Consider the following 13677-nt stretch of genomic DNA (forward strand, 5'->3'; position numbering starts at 1 on the left):
GACAGGACACTCTGGCCTCTGCGAGTGAATGACTTGCACACACACAGGTACCACATGCGCTCATGCACACAAAAAAGCAGGCAAGCAGAGAATGATCAGCGGTTATTAGGTTTTTAACTTAGGTGCCTGGTAGATAAAGAGGGGACAACCATCTTGCATTTTGTACACTCTCCTGGTTATTGATGTATTATGTATATGAAAACAAGGTTTCTACGGTGTTATCAGGGGAGGAAAAAGGACGATTTGTACACGAGGGAAATCTATTTTTGAGACAAGGCAGAGTCCTTAATCCTGCTGTTTTCCTTTCACAAGTATGGATACTTTCCTTTCTCCTCTCGGTGGAACCCAGCACTTCTGTGACAAACAGGAGACAGAATTAGTTTTCAGATGTGTACGCCTAGGTCGTTACAGTCTCCTAGGATGGAACCTTCTCTAGTGGCTAGAGAAGGCCGAGAGGCTGATGAAATGGTAAACCCAGGGAAGAAACAGGTGTAACTAAATGTAACGAAATACTTTTAAAGTTAAATGACCACAGAGGAGGAGGTTCCAGGGGAGCTGGCCTAGGAGAGCTAATGGGCAACAGCTGTTGCACCTGTCCTAGGTACCCATCCGCCTAGAATTCTTTATTAGGCCCATTGTACAGCATGGAAGACAGCGGCCAGGGATGTCCAGCTAATAAGAGGGTCGAATATGGACTTGGCTAGAAGTCATCTGTCGCTTTATGCCTTCACTCCAGGGCCAGCCACAAGCAAGACATTTTAAGTTAAGTAGTGCACAACCTTGCCCATCTCATCTTGCAGGAACGGAACGTTAATAGTGAAGGCATGAAGTAGCCTTGAGGAATGACTTGCTAGGAGAAGGCCTTTCTAATCATCCTAGCACTCACACAGAATGCCAGGCTGACCCCCCCCCCCCCCCCCCAGTAGACCAGTAGGAGACGCAATAAATTCGGGAGGAAAGTAATGCGCTCTTTTTAGCTGACTTCGTTCCTTACATTCCTTTGCAGCGGGCGACTTTCCAAGATGAGTTTGTGTGTGCAGCCTGTGCACAGAGGTTCCGAACACTTAACCCAAGGGGCAGGAAGGGTTGCCAGGCTTCCCAGGCGCCCCCTGGTCGGTCCCCGCCTTCAGGTAGGAGGCAGAGTCAGGTAACTCCTTCCTTCCCTACGGTCACCTAGCTGGTGGCCAGATCCTTAGCCTGCGCCTGGCGCCACTTCTGGAGTCCCCACTCCAGCCTGGCCGCGGTGAAAAGCGAGCTCCCCTTGGCGCGAGCCACACACTCACGCGCTGCCGCTTGTTGCTCCCCCGCAGCCGCGACGTGGGGAAGTGAAAATGAAATTGACTTTTTCGAGAAATGATGAAAGCCGCGCTGCCGGCCAATGAACGGCGGCGGCGAACTTCCGCACCTCCCGGCTGGAGGCTGGAGCCCTCCCTCTGCCTCCACCTCCGGGTTGCACAAGCTCGAAACAAACACTGGGGAGGAAGGGCGGGGAGGGAGGAGGGCGGAGGGGGAGCGAGGGAGGGAGCGGGGCCGGGAGAGGGCGGGGGTGGGGGGGATTTCCAGCCTCGGCTCCTCGCAGTTTCCTCTCCTTGTTTTGCTTTCGATCTGGACTGTTCTCAGGCAAGCCGGGGAGTAACTTTTAGTTTTGCTCCTGCGATTATTCAACTGACGGGCTTTCATTTCCATTTCACACACCCTAACAACACTTACACCTTGCGGGATTGTATTGATAGCGTGAAAAAAAGCACACTGAGAGGTAACATTTTTTTCAAATAATAGTTGTGACTGTGCGTGTGTTTTCTCTCGAGGGCATGTTGATGGGGACAGGAGGAGCTCTGTATGTATGTGCGTCCTGATGCTTTGACACGATGTTTTGCAGACGGAAAATGCCGGGGTTCATAAATATTAATACCGATTTTTGGAGGAAGAGTCGGCGCAGTTATGGATCATCTGATTTTAGGGGAAGCAGGGTCTGCTGCTGTTGCTGCTGGTACTGGGGCTGCTGAGGCTGCAAGGAGGAGGAGGAGGTAGAGAGGGAGGAGGAGGTTAGTGGAGGTTTAATTTCACTTTTGGATTTGCAGATGCGAAGAGGTGGCTCCATGGACACAGATCTGCTCTGTGTGATTCTGCGCCCCAGGTGTCGTGCGTTGTGGGTGCTGGTCCGCTGGAGTCGGGCCTCATTTAAAATAATATTGGGTTGTGTGTCTGCGTGTGTGCGCGTGTGTCTGCGTGTGTGTATGTGTGTGTTTACAGACACTGTCGCCACCAGATCCGAAGAAGAGAACAGGGGTTCTTCTCAGTGCCCGGCAGCCCTTCTCTCCGGGCAGTCTGGTGTAAATAGACTGGCACCCGCGATCCCCAGATATCCATGCCCGGGCAGTGGCCACAGTAAACTTGATGGGTGCCATGAGACGCTCCCGGGATGCGCTCGCCCGCGGGGCTCCGGATCGGGTGACGGGCATCGGGTGCCAGCGGCCACTCGGGCCGGGCGGGCTCCGCGCGCGGCTGGGCGCGGGCCTGGCCGGCGCGCCCGGCTTCCTGGGGGCTGGGCCGCCGCCACTCGCCAGGGACGTCGCCTCCTCCTACCCGCCGGCCAGCGCCTGGCCTGGCCTCGGGGCTTTGTCACTGCACTTGTCCCAGTGCTCAAGGCACCCGAGAGGCGCGTCCCGGGAGGGCTCTGCGCGCAGGGGTCACCTACCCCGGCGCGGCCTAGCTGCGAGCGCCTCCGGGTCCCCGCGGGCGCCCCCGGGCCGGCCTGGCGCGCTGGGCCCGACTCGCCTTGGCTACGGAACGGGCGAGGTGTGGGGGCGGGGAGCCTCCGGGGACCGTGCGGCGCCCCCGCGGGCAGGAGTTGGGGGCTGGCGAACCCTCGGGGGGTCTCCGGGATGCCGTGGAGATCCAAGTGCCCGCCCCGTGCCCTCCGACCCGCTCCGGGCGCCGGGTGACATTCGCCCGCCGACCGAACATGGTTGGTGCAGAGCGGCAGCCGCCACTTCCTCTCCGCCCCAGCGGCCCGGCTCTCTGGGCGAGCGATGCGGGCCGTGGCCAATCGCGGTGCCCCGCCAGTCCCCGCCACTCGGCCTTGGGGGCCGGCGCCCCTGAGTCGCCGGGGGAAGCCTCAGCGAGAGTGCAGGGCCCGGACGTCGCAGCCGGTGCCTCCGCTGGGCCCCGGGTCTTGGATCGTTGGCCACCCTCAGCCCCTCGCCCCTTAGGAGCAGGGAAGGGAAGGAGGCCAGCAGCCTCAGCCCTGAGCCAGGACTGTGCTCGGGCACCAGGTGAGACGCCCGGGTCAGCCGGTGGAGGCAAGACCCTTGGTGATCGGCTGCAAATAAGACACTAGGGGTTGGCAGTCGAGGTTGTCACTGATCCGCTGCCCGGTGACCCCCTGTGTTTGAAACTTGGGGACATGTTCCTCCTCCCCTCCTCCCTCTGGTGTGGGCACTCCTTGTCCTTGGCTATGCCAGTGACAGGGAGGCAGAGTGGTGCCGGGGTTAGCTTTCTGCCACTGGCTTCCCTGTGGCTGGGACTCCCGGCTGCTCTTGACGAATGGCTCCGGAGGGTGGAGGATAGTTAGATTTCCTGTTGTGCATTCTCAGGAATCACTGAGGTTGTCGTCAAGCCTGAAGTCATTTATTAGTTCTTTTACAGCGACTGACTGCAAATAACATTTGAAGTCTGTACTTCTCTGGAGCTTAAGGGCAGGTGCAGGGACGGGTCTATTAGCCCACTATTTACAGAAGGTGGATGACTGGATGGTAGACAAAATGTACACCGCCTGGTCAGGGCAGGGCCCCAGAGGTCTCCCCGTTTAACTCCATCACTCGCACAAGTTAAGAATTATATGGTTTTTCTCATCTCTCTCTCTCTTAACTTGGAGTGGGGGTGTCACAAAAACAGAAACCAATACAATCTTGGAATCTTGTCTTTTCTAAGGCAGATTCTGGTAAATGGAGTATTTAGGACTTGAGTTGGCATCTCTTTTAAGGGGTAACTCTGGTACATCTATTGATTGACGGGACAAAGTCCGGAATTTCACTGTAATTGGTGAATGATTATCATTTACAGCCTTGCTTGTGTAAGAAGTCAGCTTTTGACCGGGCTTTAAGATCTCAGAGATCTTGTCTGTTACGATTTGTTACTGCTTTTTAAAATTAAATGTATTTCCTTCTCAATGAGTTGTCATTTTTTTCTGCTGACCTTCAAAAGTTAGGAAGAACTCCACCTATTTCAGACTGACTTACCTGTAAAAATACCATCTTTATATAAAAAAATGAGGGTTTGTAATCAAACTGGAAGCAAATTAAGGCAAGAGAGGAATTGCCATAAATTCTCGACGGCTCTGTGAACTATGGCCTTACTTTTCTCCTACCCCACCTCCTGAAATACTTCATTAAGCAAATATTTAATATACCAGAGCTAGTGAAAGCTGTTTAAATTTAGGAGTGGAATACTTAAAGCTTTGGATATTCAACATTTGATATACGTCGATTTCCTTACAAACCCTTTTATTCTCAGCTTCATTTAGTAAAAAGCTGTGTTTTATTTCTAGCTTTTTCACTTCAGTTTTTAAAAGAGTAAACAGACTGCTGAACCAACCGCACAGGGGCTATCACATCCCAGCTCCCTTATCTGCCTTCCACCAAACGGGCTGAAAGTAATCAAGAGAGAACTTATTTATACATTTGGCAAATATTTGTGGGACATGAACTGCCCGATACAGTGGTAGTCTGTGTGAATTCATCTGGAAGCAAGGAGGACAGCTTCCTCAGCTTCTACAAAGGCTGCCTTCTAGCCGTGAGCTGACAACCAAAAATAAATACAGTAATTACCTTTGGGGGTTAGTCTCAGAAAGGTAATAATACATTATACTTACAGAGCCGCTTTGGGGAACAATTGTGATACTGTGCCTGAGAGAACATTGTGTACATTTTAGCAATCTACAAATGTGTTACTCATTAACTTTCCAAGCTTTATTAGATTATTGTTAAGATTAACCTATATATATATGTAAATCTTATATGTACATATATACATATGTATATGTATATATACATATGGAGGTGTGTGTCCTGGTACATACTTCTAATCCCAGTGTTAAGGAGGCAGAAGCAGGAGGATTGTGCATTCAAGTTCAGGTACAGATGGAAACCCTGTCTTTAAAGTAAAAGTGGGGAATCACAATTAGGACGATACTTCTGAGGGCATATAAAATAATGGCAGAGGATTAAATAGTGGGCGACTATTATATGTGAAATTTCAAGAAAATATTTAACAGTGAAATACCATGTAAATGAAATTGTGTGTGTGTGTGTTTGCTAGGAGAAAAGTTAAGTGGTATCCATGGAGAGCACATGGTATGGGAACAACTGATTTGGATGAATGTTTTCTTTATTTACTTATAAATCAATTAAATTACTTTATCATAGCGAACTCACATAAAAAAGCATACAACTCGGTTAAGGTAGTCACTCAAACAAATACTAGCCCAGTCCCAAACCCTCTGCATTTCTGTGAGCTTTTATACAGTTAGAATGGCCTTTCTGAAGTCATGGAGCTTCACTTGGGGGTTTATACTTCACCAGTAATTCTATTTGTGTGCACTTATCTCCCACTAAGATGGAAACCTATAGCAGGGTTGAAAGTAGAGAACCATTAGCTTTATATCCTCTTTCATGACTCATGGTTCCCTTTGCCTCCATTCTGTTCTTCCCTATCACCTACGATGACCCTTTCTTGATCTCTTTTCTAAATAGCATTTGATACCCACACTTAGAGCTGTGTCCATATGTGTTACAGGTTAGGCTCTGAGCATGAGAGACAGCATATTTTCCCTGTTCACAATGGAGACAATACACAGGTTGCACTGTGCTGTGGGCTGAATTTCCTTCACCGCTCTCTCAGACGCGTTAAGTGATGGCTGCTACAGATATGGCTTAGCTCTTGTCTATATTTAGTTGCATTGTCTTTGTAGGGCCTTGGGACACTTGGATTTACCGACTCCTCAAGTGCTCAACACTCTGTGTGTAAAAATAATATGATATGACAGGTGAAAATAAACACCAATAGTGCATATTTATAATATACATAAATAGATAATAGATAGACTTTTTTTTGTTTTTGTTTTTCGAGACAGGGTTTCTCTGTGGCTTTGGAGCCTGTCCTGGAACTAGCTCTGTAGACCAGGCTGGTCTCGAACTCACAGAGATCCGCCTGCCTCTGCCTCCCAAGTGCTGGGATTAAAGGCATGCGCCACCACCGCCCGGCCCAATAGATAAATTTATATGAAATAACAGGAAGTATTAATAGTAGGGCCAGTTGTTTTCATCTGTATGGCATCCCACGTTCCTTCCTGAATAGAGGAGGGGATGAGCAAGACTTTCTACCTCTGTCTGCTCCATTCATGCCCTGCTCTCTGGCTTGCGTGGATTAATATTTAGTTAGAAATATCAGCTTAATGTATAACTGGCCAACTTGAGGGGGTGTTAGCTGGTAGAGATTGTAGCTGAGAAAGTTTGATCAAGCTTTGATTTTACCTCCCCACCCCACCCTGTAATAAATTATGTGTCGATATCAGATTTAAACCTGAAACTATTATTTGAGAATAAAATACTAAAGAAAATACTACCCAGAAAGATACATGCCCCAGGCAGCTGCCTCCCAACTGTGGCCATGCCATGAAGATTCCCCGGGCTTTCTCTGAATTAAGTCGAAGGGCTGTCAGGAAGCCCTTTAAATTGATTTCACTCTTTACCGATTCACCTTAGGATAGATTCTCTGACACAAATTGTGTTCGTTTAGGAAGACTTAAGGAGACTAGACGTCTTTTCGCCACTTAGCCTCCTATGACTTCAGTCAGAACTCCTGGCCACCTCTAGAAAACTATTCTCATCAAATCTAGCAAATGTAATCCTATCCAAACATAGGGAAACCCAGCATGTTGGCACTCTGGACAGGTCTGTATTAAGGTGACAGCCATGAGGTACTGGAACCAACTGGTGATTTCCCTCAGAACTTCAAGTTCTGCTGGGATCCAATCATTGCTTTAAGTGAATAGTTAGTTAAATGTAGCAACAAACTTACTCACTTACCAAACAACTGGTGGACAACTGGCCATGTACAAAATTTTGTTTAGAAGGAGGTAAATGGGCTCAGAATCCGAGAATTCACTACACACACACACACTCTCACACACACACACAATTTATATACATACAAAAGCATAATACATGTATATAGATTACTTAATTTCAAGTTCTGTTCATATATAACATAAACATAAATTGATTTATTTAAAATAATATAGATCACACACAGAGGCACACAGAGACACACACATACACACAACACACAACACACACATACACATGCGCGCGCGCGCACACACACACACACACACGTGTATGTGCCCTGAATTGAACCCAGAGCCTCGAGAATGTTAAGCAAGTGTTATACCCCAAGACTTGGAGATGACTTTTATCTCTTTTATTCATTCTTTAGTAACTTCCCCTTTTGGGACCCTAATTTCCATAAGATGTGGTTAGATAGTTCTGTAATCCTTAGGGGACCAGGAAATACATTTGTTTATTATTAAATGACCAAGGGAAAGGAACATTTAAAAACCATTCAGGATTCTTTAGATTTGAGACTGGCTACAGTCCTCAAGTCTAAATCTTTCAGACTTGAGCTTGGCTATAATCCATAGTATTATAATACATTATAGCATATAGTATATCTCTTCGCTCCATCATTATGAACCTTTTGTTCCCTAGAGTGTGCCAGGTCCCTCAATTGTGTGGCCAGGGCAAAGGTTCAGAACCATTCACTATTCCAGGATTTCTTCCCAGGGTGAGTCTTCGGTTTTGGCTTTGGCTCAAAGGCTATGCCAAGCAAACAACAAGCAAAAGCCACTTGTTTCTACGTTTTACATATTGTTTTGAATAGGGCTCCCCTGTGTTGGTGCTGCCCATATTGACCTTAGTCATCCTGCCAAAAATGGTATTCACATCGTGGGTGTCCTACGCTGACTTTTCCATTCTCAAGAGTGAAGAAAGACAGTGTCGTATGGTGGTGCCTCCTCGTGCAGGAAGGTCATAGTTATGGTGGGTTCTTTCTCCTGTCTTGTTTTGTTTCTGTTTTGGATTATGCTTCCCTTTGTCAGCTCTGGTAAGCTGGAAAGAACTAGAGCTGAGCAAAGAGACATGTGGAAACACATAGGAGAAACAGGAGGCTCTTAGGGGGACTTCCTAAGCATTTTTTTTTAAATCTTAAGAACATACCCAATACAGTTGAACAGAGATCTTAATTTAGAATTTTGTGTGATAAAAGCCTGTCCAGTTTTCATTAAAAAAAAGTATTTTTGAGCAACAAGTACTTCCCATGCCATTTTTCAAAATAATTTCTTTCCAAATGTACTTATCAACTTACTGCTATCTGAGCGACAGTATTGGATGCTCATGCTTTAGGCAACCAAAAGGAAGTAAACCAAAAGAACTTAATTGATCCTTAATGAGCTTATGCCTATCGTATTTAGGGACAATGCAAAGAAGTCCTTTTGCAGACAGAAGATCTATCTGTTTTGGCCCTGTGAGCTTCACATCTGACTCACTCCCCATTTTATTGGGTTGACATTGTGAATGAGAGGGAGGTGCATACAGATTGCTTTATCTCAGCCAATATCAGGCATTTTTAATTCTGTTCTCCTTATCCTAGATTTATTGAAGGTGAAGAAAGAGCAGTGGTGAGAAGAGAATGTCCTGACACCTAACTGTGGTGTTGGTAGGGTGCTGGAGTGGAACTGGGGAGGGTGCAGCGAGGGGAGAGTGGGGGAGAGAAAGAGTCGGTACTTGTAGCGGAGGAGAGGGTGGAGGCAGTGAACAGGCAGAAATTGCACAGCTGACTTGAATGGCTAAGATTTATCTTTATTTCATATGTATGAGTGTTTTGTCTGCATGGATGTCTGTGTATCGTGTGCTTGCCTGATGCCTGTAGAGACCAGACCAGGGTGACAGATCTCCTGGAACTGGAGTTACAGATGGTTGTGAGCCTCTGTGTGGCCTCTGGGTATCAACCTGGTTCTCTGGAAGACGATCAAGCACTCTTAAACATGGAGCAATCTCTTAGGCTCCAAGTTTAGCATTTTAAATACTGTAAACATATCCCATGAAGTTAAGTTCCAGGAAATTCCTTTCATTGCAAAGTGTTAGACACACTGTGGAGTTAAGGAAGGAGAGGTGTGTGAGGTTGTTAGTACTTACTCATGGGTGAGTTGAAATGCTGAAGGAGCCCCCTCTGGTTGTCTTTGGGGTTAGACCTTTAACCCTGTGCATGAAATTGTGCCAGGCAGCTGCTGCCTCTATGCAAGTGAACACAGATTTACAGGCGACTGTCTCTTGGGCATGGTCAAAGTCACCTTAGAGGTATTGATGTTGAAGTTTTGGGGATGGAAGGACAGAGGCTCACACTGTAAGGCCCCTAAACTTTTTCTAGCACCCCCCCCCCCGAAGATAGGAGGCAACATAGCAAGTCAGAAACCCTGTGGCAGCTCTCATAGGCTATGTTCCCCAGACTGCTCTTCTTTGATTGGGTTTTACTCTTCTCCCATCCCAAGTGGTTTATATGGAAGCCGGAAAGCAGATTGGACAGTATTGTGCTTCCTGCCAGATCATGTCAAGAGTGAACTGTGAGCTCCTTAACTAGGTAGGTACCATAGGTCACCCGCTGTTGGGAAACCTGGTGAAGCATCATATAGCTGAAGCTTAACACAAAGAGGAGTTTTCTGGAATTTAGCTTAGTGATATATGCTCACAGTGTTGAAAATGTTAAATGTTCTAGCCAGGCAGTCACAGTGGTGAATACTTGCTTCCCTAACATCAGGAAGGCTGAGGCAGGAGGATTGCTGCAACTTTGAGGTGGTCTTGGGTACATAGTGATCTCAGGGCTAGCTTGGATACAAAGTCAGACTTTGTTTCAAACCAAACAAACCTTAATGTAACAAGAGTTAAATGGTCTGTTCCATTAATGGTGCTTCTAGGAATCTACTTCCTTGAGGTGACTGGAGGTTAGAACAAAGATTTATGGGTAAGGTAGTTTATTCAATTGGATTTCACTGTATAGAGACTTGTGAAGCTTTTGAATAGCCAAAGAAGAGAAACACATGTAAATTATGGCGTATCTGGAAAGTAGGTAGTTTTTAAAGTCATACTTTTGGCTAGCATTTAATGAGGGGAAATATTTATCATATGCATATTGGCTGGGAGAAAAGGATATTAGATTGTACCCCTGCTCTTATTTTAAAAATTGTGCGAATTTTGTTTATGCAATGTTAAAAGATGCTGGAGAAAAACAGCTTGATAGTGGGATATATTTGACTCTCTTTAAATACCCTCCCCCAAGACACTTTGCTTTTGTTAAAATTTGAGTCATCCATAGTTCCTTTCATGACTAGAGAAACGGTCTCAAGACAGTGCTCATGTGTCCCCACTGACCAAACTCTAGCAAGTGTGAAATTAGAAAAAGGAAATTGGGCCAGGTAGTTTGGGTGCTTGCCTTTAACTTTAGCACTCGAGAGGAGGGGCAAGCAGATCTCTGTGAGTTTGAGGCCCACTTGGTCTACAGAGTGAATTCTAGGACAGCCGGTGTTACACAGAGAAGCCTTGTCTCAGAAAAACAAATAAACAAAGAAAGAAAGACAAGCTAGGAAACTGAATGTTGCAGAGTAGGGTGCTAACTATTGACTTAGCCATTCCCCATCTTACTCTGCTTCCTTATACAGATCCAGGCTCAGAATTGGGAGGCTCTTAGCCAATGCTGGGAGGCACCATTGCCTTGCCATGCCAAGAACTAGTAATGGTCTATGATGTTATCTCATGTGACAATTCTGCCTTATATGGTTGCAAATACCATAGAGACACAACACTGGAGAAGGAGACGACAATTACCGTTATTTACAAGCAAGTCAACAAGAGGATCAGTGCAGTATTGGTCTCTACACCTAGACCCCGATGCATCGTGTTGGGGGCATTGCATGCTGTAGAGAAACTGTCCCTAGAGGGAGGAAGGAGGAGAGAGGCATGAAGAGAGAGAGAGACAGTCAGGGACACACAGAGAGAGCTCTAAACCGTTGCTCCTTTGAAATGGAGTGGGAAGGATTCAGGCTTCTTCTATGATATATGTCTTTTATCTAGTGATGTCCTCCGAGTTCTGTCCCCTATCCTTTGTGTAGTAGAAACTCCTGAGCAGACAGGGTCTTCTTAGCGTTAGCAGCTGGGGACCCTCGTTAAGTGAGAGGTCTGGACTAGGCTCTATTTTTTGGTCCTGTTGAGGAGATAAGAGGTTTTTCCCCATCAGATAAGAGCAGTTCATTTAGATAAATGGCCGCAGATCTACTTCTCGGGGTGTATGCAAATGTGGAGGTCTAGTGAGCATGCTCTCCCTATACAGCCTACCCCTTCCCTGGTGACTTCACATGTCTGTTCTTTATCTGTTGAAATATTAGAACAGTTTCACTCCAATTATGAATACAGTCCTATTTTATGATTGTGCTGAAACTTGTTAGGTATATCAATCCCTAGTCAGAGACTGAAGGACAAAACCAAGGTGGGGGCGGGGAGGGAGGAAATTAATGAGGAGGACACAGTCCGGTACAAGTACAACATGAGCCATGTGTTTATTTCTTGGTTTTAGTATCTATATTAGTAAAGTTAAAGAAACAGGTGGAATAATAAAATTTGTTTGACTCATTACTTCCCAAATGTTACCACTTCAGTATCAGGAGTGCAAAGATAATGTTAATTTAAAACATTTCGTTTTAATAGTAAATCTTTAAAGCCTAGTATGTTTTGTTTTTTTTTAAACCTGCACCTTGTCTTAATTTGACCTTGCTACCTTCTTTTTTTTTTTTTTTTTTTTTTTTGGTTTTTCGAGACAGGGTTTCTCTGCGGCTTTGGAGCCTGTCCTGGAACTAGCTCTGTAGACCAGGCTGGTCTCGAACTCACAGAGATCCGCTTGCCTCTGCCTCCCGAGTGCTGGGATTAAAGGCGTGCGCCACCACCGCCCGGCCGACCTTGCTACCTTCTGAGGGCTCAGCAGACACAAGAGGCTAGTAGCTACCATAGTTGATGATAAGGAGTGGAAGATGCAGAGAGCCTGGGGAGATGCTTAGTTGGGAGAGTGTCCACTGCACAAACATGAGGACCGGCGTTTGATTCCCAGCACCCACATAAAAAGCCAGGCTGATGGTCCACATTTGTAATCCTGACACTGGAGTGCTGGAGACAGGAGGATCACTACCAATGACAGGTCCCATATCAAAAAAAAAAAGTCAGACTGTACCAGAGGAGTGATACTGAGTGTTTTATACACAAACACACACACACACACACACACACACACACACACACACACACACACGAGTGATGCTGAGTGATCTCCTGATACACACACACACACACACACAAGTGATGCTGAGTGATCTCCTGATACACATGCACACACACACACACACACACACACACATACATGTGAGATCAGTGTCACTCCTGTGGGACAGGTTACCTTTTTTTGATACAGGGCCTGTCACTGGCAGTGATCCTCCTGTCTCCACCACCCCAGTGCTGGGATTACAAACGTGGACCATCAGATCTGACTTTTTACATAAGTGCTGGGGATCGGACTTTGGTCCTCATGCTTGGCAGTGTGTGTGTGTGTGTGTGTGTGTGTATGTATATATGGTGTATGTATGTGTGAGAGCGGGGTGTGTGGGGGGGGGTCTGGGAGCAATTTTAATATAAGAACGGAGCCTAGAAGGATCAAAAGGAAGTAGGTAAAGTCTTCTGCTTTAGCCAGAGGCTCATCCCTCTCTTTCGGCCTCTTACCATAAGCCTGACTTGATTTCTTCAGCTGAAAACAGCAAGCACTCTGAATGGCCACGGAAGCAGCACACAGCACGTGCTGTTCCTATGGCTTCACGCTGTGTGCATACCCGAGTGTTTGCGGGCCGCTGGGCGTGTTGTGAAAAGCTTTGGTTATTTCATTTTTCTCACCTCCGTGATGTGTCACTTGAAACCCGGGATCATGTGCTTCTCTGCATTCCTCGCGGGCACTTGGTGCGCCATAAGAACTAGATAAATATTTGCTGCGTTGATTTTCAGTTTAGAGCAAAGGTTAGCTCAGAAAAGCTGAAATCCAGCCCAGAAGGAGTGACGGAGCTCGGCTTTGTGTTAGAAACCTGTTGGTATGTGTATCTAGCACACAGGCACGGAGTCTCGTCACCTAGCGAGGGGCCTGTCGCTGTGTGTAAGAGGTTCAACAGCCGTAAGATGAAAAATTGCTCAGCTTTTCTTTTTCGTACCACGACTCTTGAAAGAACCTGACATTTCATTCCCAGTGGTGATAGCTACACCTTTTTTGTGAATATAAATCTATTTGGTGGTAAACTGGAGATGGGCTTCCAAGAGCTGCTGCTTTCTGCACGAATGAAACTAGCTGTACCTTTGTTATCGTCATTAACAAACACTTCCGGCCCTTAACCTGTGCAGTGAAATTCTTTGGAAATCAAGTGCGTTTTACAGCTGCCTCTGTTTGTTCCCTTTGGCTTTAATTGTTTGGGCTCAAGCACCAGGCCTGTCTGCAGAGCTCAGGCAATTTATTTTTTACTGAAGCCAACCTAAGAAATGCTTA

At 46.5% G+C, this 13677-nt stretch overlaps 1 protein-coding gene across 6 annotated transcripts in view; it reads left to right on the forward strand.

Moving 5' to 3' along the window:
• Nucleotides 1–1551: 1551 nt before the first annotated feature.
• The window catches only part of Irf2 (interferon regulatory factor 2), a 109176-nt gene continuing 97050 nt past the window's right edge, over nucleotides 1552–13677 (forward strand). The window contains exons 1-2 of one of the 6 annotated variants that reach the window (XM_075986729.1): nucleotides 1552–1756; nucleotides 1880–2045. The gene's annotated coding sequence lies outside the window, so the exon portion shown is untranslated. Of the gene's footprint in view, nucleotides 1757–1879; nucleotides 2046–3074; nucleotides 3276–13677 lie in introns of those variants that run through there. The other 5 variants (XR_012911867.1, XM_075986727.1, XR_012911865.1 and 2 more) reach the window with 5 other exon arrangements.

The sequence above is a fragment of the Microtus pennsylvanicus genome, chromosome 9 (assembly GCF_037038515.1).
Source record: "Microtus pennsylvanicus isolate mMicPen1 chromosome 9, mMicPen1.hap1, whole genome shotgun sequence".
NCBI classification, from domain to species: Eukaryota; Metazoa; Chordata; class Mammalia; order Rodentia; family Cricetidae; genus Microtus; species Microtus pennsylvanicus.